This window comes from Rhagoletis pomonella, unplaced genomic scaffold (genome assembly GCF_013731165.1).
Source record: "Rhagoletis pomonella isolate Grant_MI unplaced genomic scaffold, Rhpom_1.0 Rhpom_scaffold_00017, whole genome shotgun sequence".
In the NCBI taxonomy this organism is placed as follows: domain Eukaryota; kingdom Metazoa; phylum Arthropoda; class Insecta; order Diptera; family Tephritidae; genus Rhagoletis; species Rhagoletis pomonella.
The window spans coordinates 390,078-402,167 of NW_023458571.1; the positions used below are offsets into that span (position 1 = coordinate 390,078).

General features: G+C 36.7%; 1 protein-coding gene across 2 annotated transcripts in view; it reads right to left on the reverse strand.

Moving 5' to 3' along the window:
- LOC118749507 overlaps positions 1–12,090 on the reverse strand; it is a 417,693-nt gene that overhangs the window by 126,894 nt on the left and 278,709 nt on the right. The window lies entirely within an intron of this gene.

Sequence of the window (12,090 nt, forward strand, 5' to 3'; positions counted from 1 at the left end):
TTGTAAATGATTAAAGCCATGCTTCCAGATCACTTTTAAATCCAGCTTTGAGGAGTTGAGTACAGCCCACATTTTTCGCAATTGTAGCTATTGTAGCCAGTTGGTGTGGACTCAAAACACTTTGTCCAGACATCAGCAGTCCCTGTGTACATATCAACCGTATGAGGATAAAATTTGTCAGCCTTCGCGTTATTGTCGGGCAATTTTATTTTATCCGGAAATGTATTAATTATCAATCTCGTTCGTTCACGATATGTATCTACACAGACACCTTTCTTCATGAAATATTAGATAAATTTCATTGCAGGAGAAAAAGACGAAGACACATCAATGAAAGATTCATACGCCAAATTATCCATGCGACTTGCTGCCAATATTTGTATGATTGTGTCAAAAGGGCAAGTGTTAAGTACCAAATAATGAATCCATAGCGGGCCGAATATTTCCATTCAATAAAAGAACAGCTTTTTTTTGGCACCCAAGTGTAAATTTTCGTACGCTATGTCTGGCTGAGGAGTAAAGTAAGTTATTTTCTTCGAGGATTATTTGTTTATTGTCACAGGTATCAACTGGGTTTTCATTGATTCTCGAGATTGTGGTGGTTCTTTTTTTATTGTATTTTCAGAAATGCCGGATGATTGGAATAAAATGGGTTCTGTAGAGGAATTTTCGCATTCTTCCGACGCCGACATACTGTCATGTAACGAAATATCCAAATCATTGGCTTGCATCTTCCCTTTGTTACGCCAATTATCAATTGAAATTTTGTCCCGATCAAACATCAACCCAAATTTGTCAGGATTTGGGCTGGGGGAACATCTTTTTTCGACGACGGTAGTAGAGCTTCAGGAAGTATAAGTTCGGAAGTAGCTGTAGGTTCAGTGTTCATTTTTATTTTAGTATCTTGATACTTTTGAGCTCTGTCTCTTCCCCATTTATCCTGAAATGTCACGGTAATTCCATGACAGATTTGTGTTCCATCTTGAGAAAAAGATCAACCCGAGAACGACCATGAGATCGGCCAACAACGCGATGTTTTGTTTCGTTGAAATAGGCTTCTGAAAAAGCCGTCGTTGCATGTTCTTCTTTCGACGGTAAACAAGCCGCTGACCAGAGCGGAAACATAGAGAAAAATGCATAGAAGGCATTACTTACCAGACCTTTCGTGACAACTGATTCGCTCTTTTCTCGTATACTGGTGATCCATTCTTTAACCGGGAAATAAGTCAAACAATCATTACTCGAGTCTTCTGGAGTTTCTTCCTTTTTCAGCACATCATCGTTTGCGTCGCTGTCTTCAGGGCTTACGATGTTCTCTAGGTTTTTTCTACACGCGATCATGCTTTCTAATTTGTTTGCGACTCTATTGCTCTTTGATAACATTCAGTTATCGAGTCTTGATATTCATGTAGAGACATTGTTATAATTAATTGTAGTAGTTCTTCAAATTGACTCAAATATTGGCAATCAATGAGAAGTGCTACGCATAGTAAATAGAAGCGCCGAACTTTTCTGAGTGCAATATTTTTCACGCAATCCCACCGACATATTTTTTTTTTCATAAAATGGGCCACGTCTAATTGAACGAATGTATATATGGGTGGTCTTGCTTTATCCAGAGGACTTTTCGCTGCTCTTAAAAACATCGTATCGATGTACGTTTTAATAGTTTGATCATTAAAACTAGAGATGGGCGCGGGATAGCGGGACCCGCGGGGCCCACGGTACCGATTTAAAATTGTTCGGGATGGGCGGTATTGGGAAGATCTCTAAAAATAATCCCGAAACTCCCGATAAAACCGCACCCCACGCAAACTCCCAAAATCTTTCTTAAAAACGATGTTTGAAATATGCACTATGAGACGAAAACGAAATAATCGAAAGATGCCAGATCTTTCATTATTATTTTTATTATTTAAAATTAATTTGAAAGACATGAACATTTCTGTCAACCTTCGATCGGCTTGCAAACCTCGCAGCACACGTTGAAATCTCAACCGATCGTTTTTAATTTGTTGCCCGTTTGTAGCCTGCTTTAGAGATAGATATCGGGACCCGCGGTACAGTTCTGAAAAATGTCGGGATGGGCGGGTTCGGCACATAAAAATCGAATTTCAAATTGGGCGGGATCGGGATTAAATATTTGGTCCCGTGCCCATCTCTAATTAAAACCCAATGACATCGCGTTCAGCAAAGCCCGGGAGCAATCACTGTGAGCTCTCAGAGGCTTTGAAGCCTTAAGAAGCGTTAGCCACTTTTTTATCCACGATAATAACACATCGGTGCTTTGGCTCTCAAGTAGAGCTTGGTGAACTGGCAGAATGATTTCCAGGTAATTAATAACAATGGCGTACAAAAAAATGTGTCCCGGTCTCACACCACTTATGGGATTAACGACTGACTTTACTATACTGCCAGTACCATCAATAGAAATATTGCACGAATCACGACATAATTTATTAAACCTTTTGTAGTAATGTAACTGCTCGGGTGTGCTATACGCTACAAAAAACGGTTCACGTTGCACATCATGAATAAATTTCGGGTATTCAGGATCATGACGCATTCTCTCGATAGTTAATACCACGTCTTGATTATCCGTGGGCTTTACACCATATTTCGGTGGCAGGTAATCGCTTTTGGACTGCCGTATAACGCTCAATTTGGGAAGATGTGCTGGTAGACGAGTACATGTCGATGCGTAGGAAGCAGCTTCACGTTTGCGGTAATTCCCAGCACCTTCATTGAAGGCTGCTTCTCCAATTTTCAAACGTTTCAAATGTCGAGTAGGCCTTCGCACGTCTTCGTGTTCTGCTAATTTTAAAAAAGTATCATGTGTTCGTATATATAAGCTCTGAATACGTATCCGCAACTTTAGCTTTTACAATTTTTCGAAACCGTCAAATCGTGAATGCTACTTTCTTGCTCGTACAATTTAGCATTTTTGAATACAAAGCACAAGGGATCTGTGTGAGAGCAAAAAATGCCTCGGCTAGTGTATCTGTCCAACCACCTCGGCCAAGAATTGAATAATTTCTATTTCCGTACTGCACTCGCTCAGCTTCACGAAGTTCATTCCATAAATTTTCCGATACTCGCAAGTGATAAGTCTCCAATCCATCAGCTTCCCAATCGTTCAATTCTTCAACAGTATTCGTTATTGCGCTATTATATCGCGAGTCGTTGAATGAAGCAAACGCAACTTCACCACTCAACGATACCTCGAGCGATATGTTTTCCAAGTCTCTAGCTATAGATAATATTTTTCGCCGATCCTCCGTCACTTCGCGACAACAATCACGTGCATTCCAAACACCGTCGAAAATCTTAAGGCTCCGTTATGCATACTTGGCATGGCTTGAGAGCTGTCACATAAGAAATCTGTTAAATGAGCCTCGCGTGTAATCGGTTATCGAACGCACAGCACTACATACGTAGAAGTCTGTTGGTTTTTGATTTCTACGTAAAAATGGTATAGCAGTGCATGCAATGCCAAGTATGCATAACAGAGCCTTTACTCATTTCCGTACAAACATCAGTTGTGGGCCCAGGAAAGGTATCGGTAAGAAAAGAAGAAATTGCCTAACTACGGCAATAGCTTTTGCTTTTTAAATTTTTGGTGGTTTAGGCATCTTATATATGTTTCTTATAACAGAAATACTAACAAATCTCGCACTGTACGATTATTTTTTTTTACAAAGATTTAACAATTATACGCGTCACTATCTGGAATATCGAGTCTTTTTATTACGATATTAATGGGTACCCGATACTTTTACAGCGATACTTTAGATGAGTACTATATCGCTACTTTCGGTTCGATATCGTGTCCCTACCGATCTCGCACTACGCTCTATACTTAGGCTTTCCGTCGCTTCCGCGAAGGTTGATTTGATGTATGCCTTCTCGCATTGTGGAAGAATACAAGTGAGATATCTTAGGGTTGACAGATAGTTGACAGGGTGTTCAATATGGCGATGACAGTGTGAACAATATGGCAGCCAATATGGCATACAACACCGAATGGCCCGAAGTAGCCAAACTACGACCCGAATGAAACGCTTCGTGAAAATCCAGGGTTGCGAAGTGGTATTTTGTTGGAAAATATAAAAGCCAGGATTTTGTGCAGCGCCGAATTTTAACAAAAGAGGGTTTTGTGTTCTCAAGATGAACAGAAAAGGGTTGCTGTGCTGTTTCGTTTTAAGCTTATTTTAATCTTAAGGTATCTAATTAAATATTAAAAGGATACAAAAATTAAAGCAAAAATTTAAAATATATGTACATATCTGAAAATTTTAAATAAAATATATATTTTCACGAGAGACAAATTAAATAAAATGGGTTAACTTTAGGGGAAATATACTTATCAGATTGGATCAGATAGCGCTTTTACGTTGTAAATAAAAATAATTCCTACTTAAATTTTATATAATTTTGGTAACATATTGCTAAGCTGACCCTGAGATCTGTGAAATAATACATATTTATGTGCATATATTGTGTTGATTATGCTCTAAATCGCTAAATAATTCTTGCAGCAATCAGCACCATTGGAAAGTGAAGTGACAATAGGACAGCCCGTTTTAAATTCGTATTATTGTTATAATAAATTACAATTATTGTTTGTTTCCATTTCGGTCAACCGCGCAAATTATTTATTAAAAAAATGTCGTTTAAAAATAGCAATTTTGTTTACTTTTGAATACGACTTTATCGAGTGCGCTATAAAGACAGGGGGATAAATGCTGTAAAGAAATATATGTTGAGTCCAATCGGTTTTTTGCTAATTCGGTTTTTGTGTAGGTATAAACAAGGTATATTAAAAAAATAAATCTCCATGAAAAAATATCGTTATTTTCGTATTTAAAATTAATCGGAATTTTATGGGGGTTATAAAAACTCGTTTTAATTGAAACTTTGTTTTTTTCGGCTATATTTGTTGTTATTTATTGGCCCAGATGCAAATATTGAATGAACTAACATATTGTAAATATTTACGGAACTACCATTTGCATACAATCCTGTATTCAAGTAGATGTAATTCGAAAATTTTAAACGGAGTTCTTTAAATCAACCTGAGCTGCGGACATATTGCGAATTCATTTTAAAACATTAACCACTACCTTATATTAGTATTAAATACTTTCAATTAAGAAACAATTATTATTAGAAAATAAATATGAATCGGTTTATTTTAAATATTCCAATGTATATTTTTTGTTAATGCAGATAGTGCGGATTTAACGTATTTTATAACCGTTACATGGGGAAAATAAATTTTAGGCAGATTGTTATTGACAATTTTTACATAATTTACGATTGCAATCCATTTCTTTCAAAACTATAATCTAAATAAATAGGTATATTATGCAAATGCAATCCAATTTGATTTGAGTTATTCAGTTTTAGATACATTTATATTTCTGTGTTCGTATGGAATAGTAGTTTATGTCGGGAAGCTGGCTTTAGTATAATCCGGCATTCCCTTTATTATTTACAACACAAGGAATTTTTTGATGACCCTTAACAAGAATATGGACGTGCTAGTATCGGAACTATTTCTTGCACGTTTATTTATCCAAAATTTCTTCAACGGCTCGGCGCCAGTGAGGGTATGCTGCGAATGCCGCATTATACTAAAACCAGCCTTTCGACATAAGCTACTATTCCATACGAGTGGAGCACGTGCGAAATGCGGATTTTCCCAGTTGCAGTACAGCAGTAACTCGACACCTTCCTCACCAACCGCTCTGTCCTCTATGAGCTTCTTAATGTAACTGCAAATAAAAGATGAAAATTTGAGAAAAATACTATCACAGCGTTTCACTCTTGTAGTATATTGGCTATCAAGCACCAGAAAATTTCCATCACGCATTCCATATGCCACCGATTGTCGTGGATCAATTAAAATACTGTCATCACAGCTTTTTGGTACTCCAGCAACTGGTGTGTCTATGGCGGAGTTATGTGCATGACTAAAATCAATTTGGGCTCTTTGAGAACTGGCTTGTTTGTTGCGCGCTATTGGCATCAAATGTATGCAAATGAGATTTCCAAACGGGCAACTGTTGAATACAGGAAAAAATGTATTTTATATGGATCCGCTAAAGTGCACTACTACCGTGTATAAATTGGCCGACCTTCTAATAAAACAAGCAATCTTATTGTATCGTCATCGCCGCCAGTCACCAAGAAATTTCCACTTGGGTGAAATGCAACATCATTCTCCGGCGACGAATGCACTGTATTAGCTCGCCTTCAGCTTTGTCAAATATCTTAACGCGGTTACAACTTAATGCTAAAGCCACCAGATTGCCGTCTGGATGCCATGCCAGCTGTCGTCCCATACCTCTTCCCCCGGTGAACGTTCGCATACATTCGCCTGAAAATGTATCGCAAATTCTTAACTTGTCGCCGCACGATGAAATGAACTTACCATTAGGGCTGAATTTTGCTGCGCGCACCCATTTGTGTGTATTTTGAATCAGTATTTTGATGGCTGTTCGCCATTTTTCTAGTCTGCAAACGAATAAGCTGACGAAGAAGCAAACAAATTCAAGCACATTGTTGCATTCTACCGTACATTTTAAAAGCTTTAAAATCTTAAAACATATGTGAAAAACTTTTATAATCTGAATATTTCTAATGTCGCAATCAAAACCAAATTTTATAAATAGCATTTTTAAAAAGCAATCATCTAATATTTTTCAAGTTTTTGGGCATATATGTTACCATTTGAACAACAAATACTACCAAGTTTTAAGAGACTATTTAATGCAACTCAGGTCAAAAAAGCGCACTTTAGACCAAAATAAGCAACTCTAAAAAACAGATGATCGCAGCTGTGGCCCAGGATGACGTCTATTGCTAAGATATCTCACTTGTATTTGTACACAATGCCTTCTTGTTATGCACATATTATAAGTACTACGTTTTTTAAAGTGAAAACTTCTTTAGCGGCGGGAGTGCTTGTTAATGAGTTGTTATACATATATACAAATGTTCTAGTGCACTCGCTGTACTTGCTATGATTTGGCGCTATGTTACTTTACCACTTCACTTGGTTTATACATTTTGCTTCACAACAGAATTCAAGCGCTATCGCCGCTGTAGGAAACGCTGTTTCGAATGAGAGACCGGCTTTGAGTACTAATAAAATTAGTGTACTTATTCATGGTCCATAACAATTAGTGCAATTGAGTACTTACACTAATTCCAAAAATTACTAAGAGTAATTTCCACCAAAACAAGAACACACTGAAAATATACTTACTCTTATTTGTGCCGGCAATTTTTGTCTCTATCGGGTATAGTCTACCCTAGAGCTGGGCAATTTTTGCTCGCGAGCAACGCCAGCGTCGCAGTTCGCATACATACACAGAAGCAAAGCAGCGAATTTCGATTCAGTCTGCTTGCAGATTTCACCAACCCAGTAAGAACCCTATCTGTTAACTTACGCGTTATATACGCGTAGTACTACAAATAGTTTGTGTGAGAAATTCAAAAACTTTCCATCATTTTACATAGGGCTCCTGGAGAAATCTAACGTATAATCGCTCCACGTGTGAGCAGTTTTTTCTTTCTTTTACATGGAATTCGCTATTAAATTATTCTATATGTATTTGTCTCTTTTCAATCAAATATTATTATGCGATTAATAACGTGTTATATAACGCAAAGAATGGTATATGGATATGGCTAATATGCAAATGTGTTGGTTTTTATTGACAATTTTGTAAGTGTATTGGAGAATGCGTTAGGTCGTTCTTGCTGGGAAGGTAATATCATGCTCGGCTGCGGATTGTTTTTTTTCGTAATTTTAGCACGCGCTTGCCACAGTTTGAGTAGAAAATTTACAAAAAATCCCCAAAGAAAAAAGTGGTGTTTTTTTCTTAGATTGGTGTTTGCATGCATTTGCGACGATTCAAACACAAAATAGTGCGACTCTATATAAGAACTAGAGTTTATTGTTCAAAGAACTTTCAACAAACCGCAATATCCATTATGTGATTATGCCTACGTATTTTTAATACAAGCAAACTGTATTTTGCATTCCGTGACAATTTAAAAAAAATATAAAATGAGCTGCTTGCTGACCAACGTTCAATAATTTTGTGATAGGTTCCATGATTTTTATAAAAAAGTGCCCAAATATCATGCCATATTTTAAAATAATTTGTTTCTATCTAAAGAAATCGATATAGAAATTTAAATGCTGGTTTATACGTAAAAATACTTAATGAATAATATTTATAAGTTATATTCTATTTTTAGCAATAAATTCCTATTTTTATGAAAATAATAAAATCTAAACAACGAAATCATCTGGCCGGCCAGCATTTCAAAGATTAGGTTCCAATAAATAATAATATTACATTTTTCATATGGAAAAGTTTCTATAAACTAATAGTATTAGTTACTAAAAACTTCCACGATTCAATATTTCCCTATACGTATAAGCAAAATAAGGCAAAAGACACATGCACGAAAAATCCAGTTTTAGTACATTTATAAAAACGTGGCAACCATAACTGAGCGCGACGCACTATCCCCACGACAAAATGAGACTGTGTTGGTGTTCCCAGCATCCCTGCAGCAATTCAGACTCACCCTAGGTTAGCCCTCAGATAGTTCCTATTATTACCAGCACTAGTCCCTCATAATTCCCCTGCCAATGGTTTCAACTGCCATTTTAGCATTGGCGTGTCATTGGAAAAGGACCGGTCCAATCAACACTGACCGTAATATAGGCCTGGACTAGTCCATTTTTGGAGATTTTTTTCGTTGGAGTAAGATTGCGTCTGCACTTCGCAGATGTTTTTTCATAAACGGAAACCCAAAAAAAAAATAAATTTAATCATTTTATAATCATGTTTCTTCTGACGGCATTTGTACCCGGACCCTCCTGAAAGCTAACAAATAGTGGCAAGCATCCCTGCGCACTGAACTACAGCCACGCATGTAAATGTGTGTTCAAATGTTCACTTTGCATCAAGGCCAGATCAAGCGATTGGGACATTTACAGGGTGGTGTTCCCTAATTTTTTTGCCAAACTGTACTTTTTGTCTATCTCTAGGCCGGTTCCTTGGGGACTGGTCGAAGGCTGACATTTTCGATGCAAATGTCCAATTCTGACCAGTCAAGTTTTAACCAGTGAAGTACTAGTCCTTTACGGAAAATTGGCCGCCTTATTGCTGCAGGGATTGGTCCACCCGCTGCATTTTGCTCATTTCAGTGGTCGGCTAAACAGAAAGTGAGATTGTGTTGGTTAGCGCAGAGCAATTTGAGCTCCAAAAGGGGGGTTTTTTTCTTAAATGCTTGGATGGGGTGCTAGCACATCAAAATTTCAACCCCTAATTTGAAAATTGAATAACAAGAGAACGGTTAATGACCAAACGATGGAAATCAGTGACCAATCCTGATTAAACGATGTCCAATCGTTTGCGTATATGTTTTTTCGTAATTTCGTTAAATGCTTGGACATCAAATTTTCCACCCTTAACTTGAAAATTTAATAAAAAGAGAACGGTAAATGACCAAACGATGAAAATTAGTGACCAATCCTCACCGATCGATGACCAATCGATAGCATATAGTTTTTTTTCTTAAATGCTTGGATAGGATGCTAGCACATCAAATTTTCAACCCCATTTCAAAATTGAATAACAAGAGAACGGTTAATGACCAAACGATGGAAATCAGTGACCAATCCTGACCAAACTATGGCCAATCGTTTGTGTATATGTTTTTTCGTAAATCCTGTAAATGCTTTGACATCAAAGTTTCAACACTTAACTTGAAAATTTAATAAAAAGAGAACGGTAAATGACCAAAAATGATGAAATTTAGTGACCAATCCTGACCAATCGTTTGCATATATTTTTATTTCACAAATGCTTGGATGGGGTGCTAGCACATCAAATTTTCAACCCCTAATTTGAAAATTGAATAACAAGAGAACGGTTAATGACCAAACGATGGAAATTAGTGACTAATCCTGACCAAACGATGACCAATCGTTTGCGTATAGTTTTTTTCGTAAATCCTTGGATGGGGGGATAGACGGAGCCCAGACATGATGTTGATTCGTTGCTGTCTAGCACAATATAACCAGTAAACAACCTCGGGTGAATTTGGTGACTGCCTTCCTCGGGGATGAATATGCCAGGGATAAAATTATTGGTACGCACTCCTTCTAAGCACGCAGGGTTGCTTTTGAGAGACAAAAAACAGTTAACTTCAAATAGTTTCAAAAAGTATAGTGCAAAACAAAAATTATTGAATAATTCCACATAAATTGGTATACATAAATGGCTCATTTTATAAACGATTTAAATAAAATGCATTTATTAACCTTTTTTGTGAAAGGGCCTGTGCCAATTGAAAAAAAGTACTCCGAATTGTAAATTTTTGACAACTATGAGGTGAATGAAAATTTTCAACGCGGCAGGGCGGGTGAAAAATATAACAGCAAGAATTACACCTACCTGAGGGTTTTGAAGTATTTTTTTGTTCTAATGTTATTACTAAGACGTCTAATAAATGCATGGCTTTTAGTTCTAGAAGAATCAAAGTCGGTAAAGACAAGTATTTTTTGTATAATTTCTGCATTTTAATTGCTAACTTCTTTTGCACCAGAGCAAGTGCCCAAAATGCAGTAAAAAGACACGAATTGGCACAGCAGAAATGTGAAATTTTCTCACCATAATAAAAAGTTTTTCCACCATGGAACTTTTCTACTAACTGACATGGAATTACTATCTCAACGCTGCCACTGAGGACCTTTGCCGACTGATAAAAAAGAGAAAATTTGGAAAGATCAAACAAAAATTTTGAGATTTCTCGTTGTGAATACGAACGCCATAATTTTTACTTAGCTCGTGTGACTACGCAAAATTTTGACAGCTTGTATAGAAATAAAGTTGTTAGCGGTAATAAAGAGTCAAAATAAAAATGAAGTCTGGAAAAGAACAAAAAGCGTACGTTAGTTTTCAGTTAGTAAATAAATCAAATTAATTTGCGAGCGTGGAAAACAGAACCTGGCAGCTTGCACGTTGCCTAAATTCCTAAGTAACATCAAATCCACAAATGAATACATTGCTTGTATTACCTTCAATATCGCAATGTATAAATTTTAACAACAATAGAGCTTTCGCACGAGCGTTTGTTTGATTTTTCAACACCATTTATAATTTTCTTTAATAAAATCACGATTTGTCAAATCCTTAAATTTATTTATCTAATAATAATGCAGCAGACAATCCTGAAATCTAAGAAAAGGTCTGAAGAAGGCCATTAAATAGCACACACAACCCAGTGCCTTCCTCAAGGGTGAATATAGCGACTAAACGATAAAGCTTATGAATACGTGTGAGGTGATCTTCCACAATTGTGGTACGAAGCGTCGACCACTGTTTTATAACGGCACCGCCTTGTCCGCGGGTAAAGCTCTTTTGAGCTTTCTATATATTTTGTATGGGCGCGTGCAAAGCAAAAGCTCTCTCTGCCCATCGCTGGTTTATAACAATAATAAAAGCTTGTAAAAATAGAGAAAATAGTGAAAACTAAATCGATAAAAATCGCTCTGTGATAACCTATGGTATCATCTTCGCTAAAATGACCCTAAGTTAAATTTATTAAGCTATTTATGAAATATATTTTAATCATAAATACTTTTCAGGAGAGAACAAAGCCCTCCAAAACCATTACCGGTTTTTTGACATACCTACATCTGTAACAGTGAAATACGTATGTGTTTGTTTTTCCTTTACATTAGTAATTTATGTACGTATGTGTGAAAGTATTGTCTCCTTTATAGACTAATAAAAGACTTAAAAAACGTAAATATTTTATTACATACATACCTGCTAGGGAGGGGATTTTTTTCTTTATGCCCGTACAGCGTAGGAGGATTCGACGTGTAATTCTAACCAAATTTGCTGAAGAAACCATGGGTCTAGAATCAATTTGGAGTTTGCCAACTTGCGGGAATAGGTTTCGAAGAACATGTTAAAATTTTCACTGTTGGACCCTCTGGTGGAAGTTTTAAGAAAAAGATAAGTGCACAAATGGACTCCTCATACCAAAAAA